Here is a 7,892-nt window from a genome sequence, read left to right as displayed (position 1 = left end):
CGATTCTTTTGAGTACTATATCTAGAAATCCCCGTCGATTCCTCATTGGCACCTTTTCGAACACAACTGATGCATTCCAAAATAACTCTGATTCTAACATCTTTTCCCTTGGCCATGAACCTCCTTTTCTTTTTGGATTGACTTAACTTAATTCTTCTACTTATTCTTTTATTCTTCTATTTTGAATCCGAAGAAGAAGAATAAAATTCATTAGAATAATTTTTTTTTATTCTTAAATTAAGTAATAAAAAATAGAGAAATAATTAAAGAATACAATCCTTGTCGAATTAGCAAAGATTTTGGTTCGAAATCCTTTCATTTAATTAGCCAGCCCCACCTTTTCTATGCTCTGATTTCTGAGGCCTTATTTAGCTTGGGTACCCCTTTAAATTGAATTTCTATTTTCAAAAATGGGGTTTACAAAATTTTTAATGACTCTGAGGTTCAACCCAATCCATCTTTTCTTTCTTTTTCCTTCCGATACTAAAAAAAGATTGAAAAGGATCAAATTTTGTCATATCACGAAGAAATCTATCCCTCCCATAGCAATAACTAGAATTAAAAAAAAGGGAATGACAAAGCATCTGGGAATAAACGATTAATTTCTATCAATAAACCTGCTAAAGCACCAAACCATAGAGTACTTAGCACGGGTGCTACAGAGAGATATGTTTTTATATCCCGCATTGAAAATCCTCCTTCCTTGTTGGAATACATATATGATCATAAACTCTTGCCCAAGATTGTTATGCTATATATAAAATGAACCATATCGACGAAATTTTCCTATCCCTAAAAAAGAAAAAGATGACCCCTTCTTCCTATATATTAGCAAGGAAAAGTAATCCTTCTTTTATAGGCGAAATTATATTGGATTTTATATGTATATAATTCCTTAATTATATGAGACCAAAAAGAAGAAATGACACGAGGGTTCTATATATAGATAGAGAAAGAAAGAAGAAGAAAATAGAAAGAAGAAGAAAATTATGATGTGGAAAAGAAGACAGGAATTGTGTACAATGGCATTGTACAACAATTTAATTTGGAAAAGGGATGTAGCGCAGCTTGGTAGCGCGTTTGTTTTGGGTACAAAATGTCACAGGTTCAAATCCTGTCATCCCTACCTATTACTTCTTTCTTCTTTATAGGCAGTAGCGACGAGATCAATTAAAGTAAAGTGGGTATAACTTGAATTTGTGGAGACTATACGTACGTGAGATACATTAGGAATAGAAAAAGATTTTCTTTTTGAATGAATGAAAGCGCTCTTAGTTCAGTTCGGTAGAACGCGGGTCTCCAAAACCCGATGTCGTAGGTTCAAATCCTACAGAGCGTGATTCCATCTATTTTATGTCGAAGCAGAGTAAAATAACTTAACAAAATTGAATTGTAACTCCAATTTCAATTTGACCTCCTCTCTGGTCTGGAGGAGGTCAATCAAAAAAAAATGACTCAATCAAAGATCCAACTGATCCCCACGCCTGTATTGCAAATACGCAGTCACGAATAATCCCGCTAAAGTAATAGGAATTAGGCCTAAGACGATTCCAAATAGAAAAACTTCAATCATTTCGATTTGTTCGAGGGGATAAAAAAAGAGGTACGATCTATCCCTAAATAGTACTCTAAATTATCCACGAATCTCAATGACCAAGAAAAGAATTCCTAATTAGTCTGGAAAAGAGTCGTAGAATGCCAGGAATCCCAAAGAAAGATTTTTCTTTTCTGAATTATAATTATTCAGTCAATTCAAATAAGGCGTATCTTGTTCAAGCCAATAAATAGAGCTGGGGTTATAGTTAAAGCAGCCAGTAGAAAACCAAAATAACTAGTTAAAGTAAGCATGAAAGAGTTAAATTCCATTTATTTTTTTTTACTACACTACATATGTTGGTAAAGCATTTACCTAAGTTATGGAAAATTCAGAATTCATCAGTTATTTTAGATAATACTAAAAAACAAGGTAGAGTAAGATACAGAAGTGTAAAAGAAAGTGGATTCATCAGATGATACATGAGTCCCTAATTCCGAATCAAGAGATTTGTTGTGGAATTTGTCAATTGAGTAAAGTAATAATATTAAGAACTAGATCATCTAACCCCATTGAATTTCATTTTTTCATTCAATTTTCAGGGAAATTTTTGAATAAGAGATAAATAAACAATTGAATTTGAAAAAAAAACTTCTTTCTATTTTGGATAATTTCTTTTTCAATAGGACCCTCGTTTTGGAGTGAACGATCGAATATTCCCCTATTCCTTCTTATTTTAACTGATTGTATTCCATATGGAATAAGAGGAGAACAAAAGCATTCCACGACCTGCCAAGGGGCTGTTAAAAAAAAAAAGAAAGCTCTTCCTTGAATTTACTTTATTTTTATTCCTTTTTCGAACTCCAACCAAAGTAGATTCGAAGACGAGTCACTTCAATTATCCTTTTAAGTTCTATTCTATCTTCTGTCTTTCCCTATTTCATCTCGTAAAGTTCCGCGCTCGCAGTTTGGTCAAGAAAGTTAGACCTAATCCAACAAACAATACAAGGATGAATTACGAATTATGAAAGGATAGATTTCACATATACTTGTCCTTGTATTGTGTCAGTATGAGAATATCCTTCCTAAATTATTTATCCAAACCTATTGATCATTAACTTAGATTTTCCCAAGATTTTGGCTGCTATTCCGAATTACTCTATATATTCCGAAGCCAATGAAAAGTAAGTAGAACCTACAAAAATGGGGTTTTCTATTGATGCCTTGAATAACATATAGCTTACCTATAGACAAAAAAAATAAAAAAGTAATTATGTTTCGGAACCAGGCAAAACCAGATTGCTGTGCCATAGGAAGGATAGCTATACTAATTCGGTATACTCAAAATACACCTTTGGTACAAAATTGACAATCTCACAAGGATGAAATATCAGTAATTTTCTATTTACTGGTCGATCCCATCTTTTACGGAATCAATTCCTTTTTTGAATGTACAAAAATTTTGGGAGTTCAGCATGTCTGGAAGCACGGGAGAACGTTCTTTTGCTGATATTATTACCAGTATTCGATACTGGGTTATTCATAGCATTACTATACCTTCCCTATTCATTGCGGGTTGGTTATTTGTCAGTACGGGTTTAGCTTATGACGTGTTTGGAAGTCCTAGGCCAAACGAGTATTTCACGGAAAGCCGACAAGGAATTCCGTTAATAACCGACCGTTTTGATTCTTTAGAACAACTCGATGAATTTAGTAGATCCTTTTAGGAGGCCCTCAATGACCATAGATCGAACCTATCCTATTTTTACAGTGCGATGGCTGGCTATTCACGGACTAGCTGTACCTACTGTTTTTTTCTTGGGATCAATATCAGCAATGCAGTTCATCCAACGATAAAACAAATTCCAACTATAGAACTATGACACAATCAAACCCGAATGAACAAAATGTTGAATTGAATCGTACCAGTCTATACTGGGGTTTATTACTCATTTTTGTACTTGCTGTTTTATTTTCCAATTACTTCTTCAATTGAGAGAAAGAAAGAGACTAATAAGAATTCTCTTATCCCATTTGGAAGGATACCATCCTTATAACTACCCATGACTGTTTTTGTCTCTAGCATGACCAATTGATAAAATGTGGAGGAAAGTAGGGGAAATGGCCGATACTACTGGAAGAATTCCTCTTTGGCTGATAGGTACTGTAGCTGGTATTGCTGTGATTGGTTTAGTAGGTGTTTTCTTTTATGGTTCATATTCTGGATTGGGTTCATCTCTATAGTAATCGGAGGGACCAGATTGTAAACATGAAAAAGTAGGAGCTTAGCGGGTCCTTACCCCCCTTTATCTGATTAGAGCGGAAAGGACCCGCGGAATTTTTACTCTTATAACGCGAATTGAATCTATTCGATTCACTCTTATGAAGCAACAAGAAAAAGAGATCACTCGAGGATCCAATATCTTATTCCACGAAGGAAGTATCCTGAAAATCCTTGATTTAGTTTCGAGTAATAAACTAATAAAACCTTAATCAAAACTATTCAACTAGCCTAAAAATAAAAAAAACCTTCAATGGAAGAGTTTACTTTTTTTTTGCAAAATTTCTGTAAATTTGAAGTTGAACTTAATTAAACAAGCCAAGCAATTTGCTCACAATCACAAGAAATTTTTCCCCCGCCATATTTTCTTCCCCTCTGTTTGTCCACTACCTCGGCTAAACCTAAGCAAAAGAAAAAGAGGTCCAAGAGACAGACCCGAATAAAGAAGAAATAGTAATCTTTGACGAATTAGGAAGAAAAAGGATTCTTATTTTGATACAAGAAGAATCGGCACAAGAAAAAGCCTTTTTCTTGTGCCGAATAGACGATTAAGAAGACCTGCAATCCCTCCGAAAAGGAAGAAATTTTAATTTTATTGTTCTCGCCTTTGCCTTGGATTCTCTTCTTTTGCATGGGATATAAATAAGGAATTCCAGACATCTCATAAACAAAAAGCAGTCTAAACAAAAAAAGGATTTCCAAAATAGATCATAGATAATTCTAGCAATTGCCAATAAATCGAGGCTTTTTACCAACTTGATGGTAAGAAATCCCGGGACCTAGAAATTCATTTCGTACAATTGAACCTTTTCAAACTGTTTCTTTTTGAGAACCAAAAAAACTTGTGCCAAAATAACGGATGCGAAGAAGAACAAAAGGCCTTGGACACGTAATGGATCCTGAAGCACGATTTCTGCGTCCCCCTGACCAAAACCTCCCACATTAGGATTGCTTGTTAATGGTTGATCAAGCTTGATGGATTCCCCCTCTGAAACAAGAAGTTCTGGTCCGGGAGGTATAATATCAATCACTTGGCGTCCATCTGATGCATCAACTATGGATATTTCATACCCCCCCTTTTCTTTACGTAGTATTTTTCTTACTATACCTGTTGACGTAGCATTATAGACTGTATTGTTACTCTTGCTACCATCAGGATAGATCTGTCCTCTTCCTCGGTTTCCCCCTACATATATGGGATATTTTAAGAAATGAGCATCTTTCTTCGTAGCAGGATCAGGGGAAAGAATGGGAAAGACAATTTCACTATATTTCTTACCGGGAACAGGGCCTATCACAAGAATGTTTTTTTTATCGGGACGATAACTCTGAAAAGCAAGATTTCCTATCTTTTCTTTTAACTCAGGGGAAATACGATCGGGCGGCGCTAATTCGAATCCCTCGGGCAAAATAAGAACAGCACCTACATTCAACCCTCCCTTTTTTCCATTAGCAAGAACTTGTTTCAATTGCATATCATAAGGAATTCGAAGAACTGCTTCAAATACAGTATCGGGAAGCACAGCTTGGGGAACTTCAATATCGACGGGCTTGCTAGCTAAATGGCAATTGGCACATACAATTCGTCCAGTTGCTTCTCGTGGGTTTTCATAACCCTGCTGCGCAAAAATGGGATATGCATTTGAAATAGATGTCCGAGTTATTACGTATATCATGATCGCTACAGAAATCGATCGAGTTATCTGTTCCTTTACCCAAGAAAAAGTATTTCTATTTTCCATGTCCAATCGCAGATCCCAGAATTTCTACAATAAATTAGATAGGTAGCTAAGCTAATCTAGTTCCCTATACACGAATCTGTTGTCATTCTACTGCAACAGTTGTACTGCAATGATGAATACCTTAAAGTAGGTATAAATAGAAAGAATTTTGCTAAAATGGAAAAGGGCTTTCTTTCTAAAAAAAGATGCTTGCTAATTTGATTAATATTAATATCGGGAGATCAAATGAATTTATGCTTCACTAATTGAATGATAAATGACTACAAGCGAAGGAGATAGACGATTTAAACAAAAAAAGACCCAAAATTTCAAACATGTATCTAGAATTACTGGAAAACTACAAACAAAAATAGTGAAAATAAGCTCGTTAGGAGCCCATCCAAAATCGTTGTAGACCCAACGAATTACTAGTTCCCAACCACGGGTGGAGTGAAATCCAACAAAAAAATCAGTAACTAAAAGAATAAAAAAAGCTTTTATTGAGTCATTTAAATTATAGAAGAATTCCTGAACCCAAGAATTCAAAATGACAAGTTCCTCTTTACCCAGAAAAAAAGAACCACTTAGAATAGCCAAACAGATTATATTTGTCGAGAAATGCAAAAATGGTATGGAGATGATCCTCATTATTTATTTTGACCCATTGTATTATTTCCTTGTGTATTCCTGTAGGAGGTTTTTGTACATGTGTCTTTAGTTTCCCTTTTATCATCTCGTCCAAGAGAGAAAGTTCTTCTAATTCTATGAATCTTTCTAGAATCCTTTTCTCTTGAATATCAGTTAAGAGAGTTTCGGATTGCCTGGTATTCCACCAATTCTTAATCCAAAGTTCCAGACATTTGTTAAATGAGGAAGAGACCCCCCAAGGCAAAAGTACGATAAATACAAGATATAGTAAAGAAGGCAATGCTTTCTTTTTTTTCATTTTTGATCCGTAAATGGAGTTGTTAATGAATATGCTTCATTCGCTGACTCTATTCCATTCCCTGACTCTATATGATGATATTTCTATTTCATGATATTTCTATTTCTTTGAAGCAAAAACTATATAGGTTTGATACCCTGTATCTATTCTTCTTTTTTGTATATTAGTTAGTAGTGGAATTTCAGTGCATTGGGTTCTTTCTTAGATCTAGATGGAATGAAATAGTGAAATAGAATAAAAAAAAAGCCCTTTCGGATGAAAAAAGAAGAATAGTATGCGATATATCTCACTTGGATAAAAAAAAATTAAAAGCAAATTTCTCTTATCCTCGTTTGTTCCTTCCTTTAGATAAATACTTAAAAATCCCCTTACAATAACAAATCCAATTTAGAAGGGACTTCCTCCCCGTGTTGAGAAAAACTTTTCTTCTTCCAATTCTTCTTTTCTTCATTCAACTCAGTTCAAAAAAGATACCTCAAAATACTTCAATTGGTACGCGCAAGAAATAGGCCAATTCGGCAGCTTTTTGTTCAATTTCTCGTGGAGTAAAAAATTGATCATCAGTACGAGTCAAGGGAATGATCCCCTGGCCCCGGATTTCCATATAAAGAATACGACGAGGATAAAGACCCTCTTTAACCTGAATTCTAATTGATTGGATATCCCGCATAAGGAATCGAAGGAAGACGCGACGTTTTATTCCAGGGAATCCCCAACGAAAAATGCACACTATTCCCTCTTTTCTATCGAATCGGTCATAACCACTACCTACATTCCACAAAATAGTACACCACAAGTAGGAGCTAATGAATAGGCCTGCGATTCCGTAGAAAGACATCACGACCCCCTGCGGAAAAAAAAGAATTTCTTGAGATGGAAGTATAGATATAATATTCTTACCAAGATAACTGGAAATCCCAACCGATAAGAATCCTAGTGAACCTAGAAAAAGAATACAGGCCCAGAAAAAATTACCCCTTTTTCGAGAACCTTTTAGAAGTTCTACCCATATGTGTTCTGATCGCCAATTCATATTAGATATACTAAATCCAGCAGCGGTCGATTGAAATTGAGAGAATAAGCTAAATAATTTTGACTTTACTTTTTTTGATTCTGAAATCGCCTTCAGCAACTAGTACTCCTGTGAAATAATAGGTTAGATACATTGACTTTCTATTCAAAAAATATTCGTTGATTCAATTAAAATAAATAAAATAAAACTCGCTATACCTGGCTCTGCATATTCATGCATTTATGCTCGTAGCCTATATCCGCATCCATAACCGTTTTTCATTTGTGTGTAGAAAGTGTGTGTAGAAAAAGCCACATACCCTACCATATTATATTACTTACACTAAAAAATACTAGACAATCTTATTTTTTTGCACATAAAGAAATAAAGAAGTCATT

General features: G+C 34.8%; 2 non-coding genes across 2 annotated transcripts; both read left to right on the top strand.

Annotated features, from left to right (window-relative positions):
* The first annotated feature begins 1,052 nt into the window (after nt 1-1,052).
* On the top strand, nt 1,053-1,126 carry TRNAP-UGG (transfer RNA proline (anticodon UGG)). The gene has a single exon. It is a non-coding gene; the product is annotated as a tRNA-Pro (tRNA).
* Nucleotides 1,127-1,265: 139 nt separating this feature from the next.
* On the top strand, nt 1,266-1,339 carry TRNAW-CCA (transfer RNA tryptophan (anticodon CCA)). Its single transcript has one exon. It is a non-coding gene; the product is annotated as a tRNA-Trp (tRNA).
* Nucleotides 1,340-7,892: the final 6,553 nt, after the last annotated feature.

The sequence above is a fragment of the Aegilops tauschii genome, unplaced genomic scaffold (genome assembly GCF_002575655.3).
Source record: "Aegilops tauschii subsp. strangulata cultivar AL8/78 unplaced genomic scaffold, Aet v6.0 ptg001068l_obj, whole genome shotgun sequence".
In the NCBI taxonomy this organism is placed as follows: domain Eukaryota; kingdom Viridiplantae; phylum Streptophyta; class Magnoliopsida; order Poales; family Poaceae; genus Aegilops; species Aegilops tauschii.
This window is presented reverse-complemented; position numbering and strand designations above follow the sequence as displayed.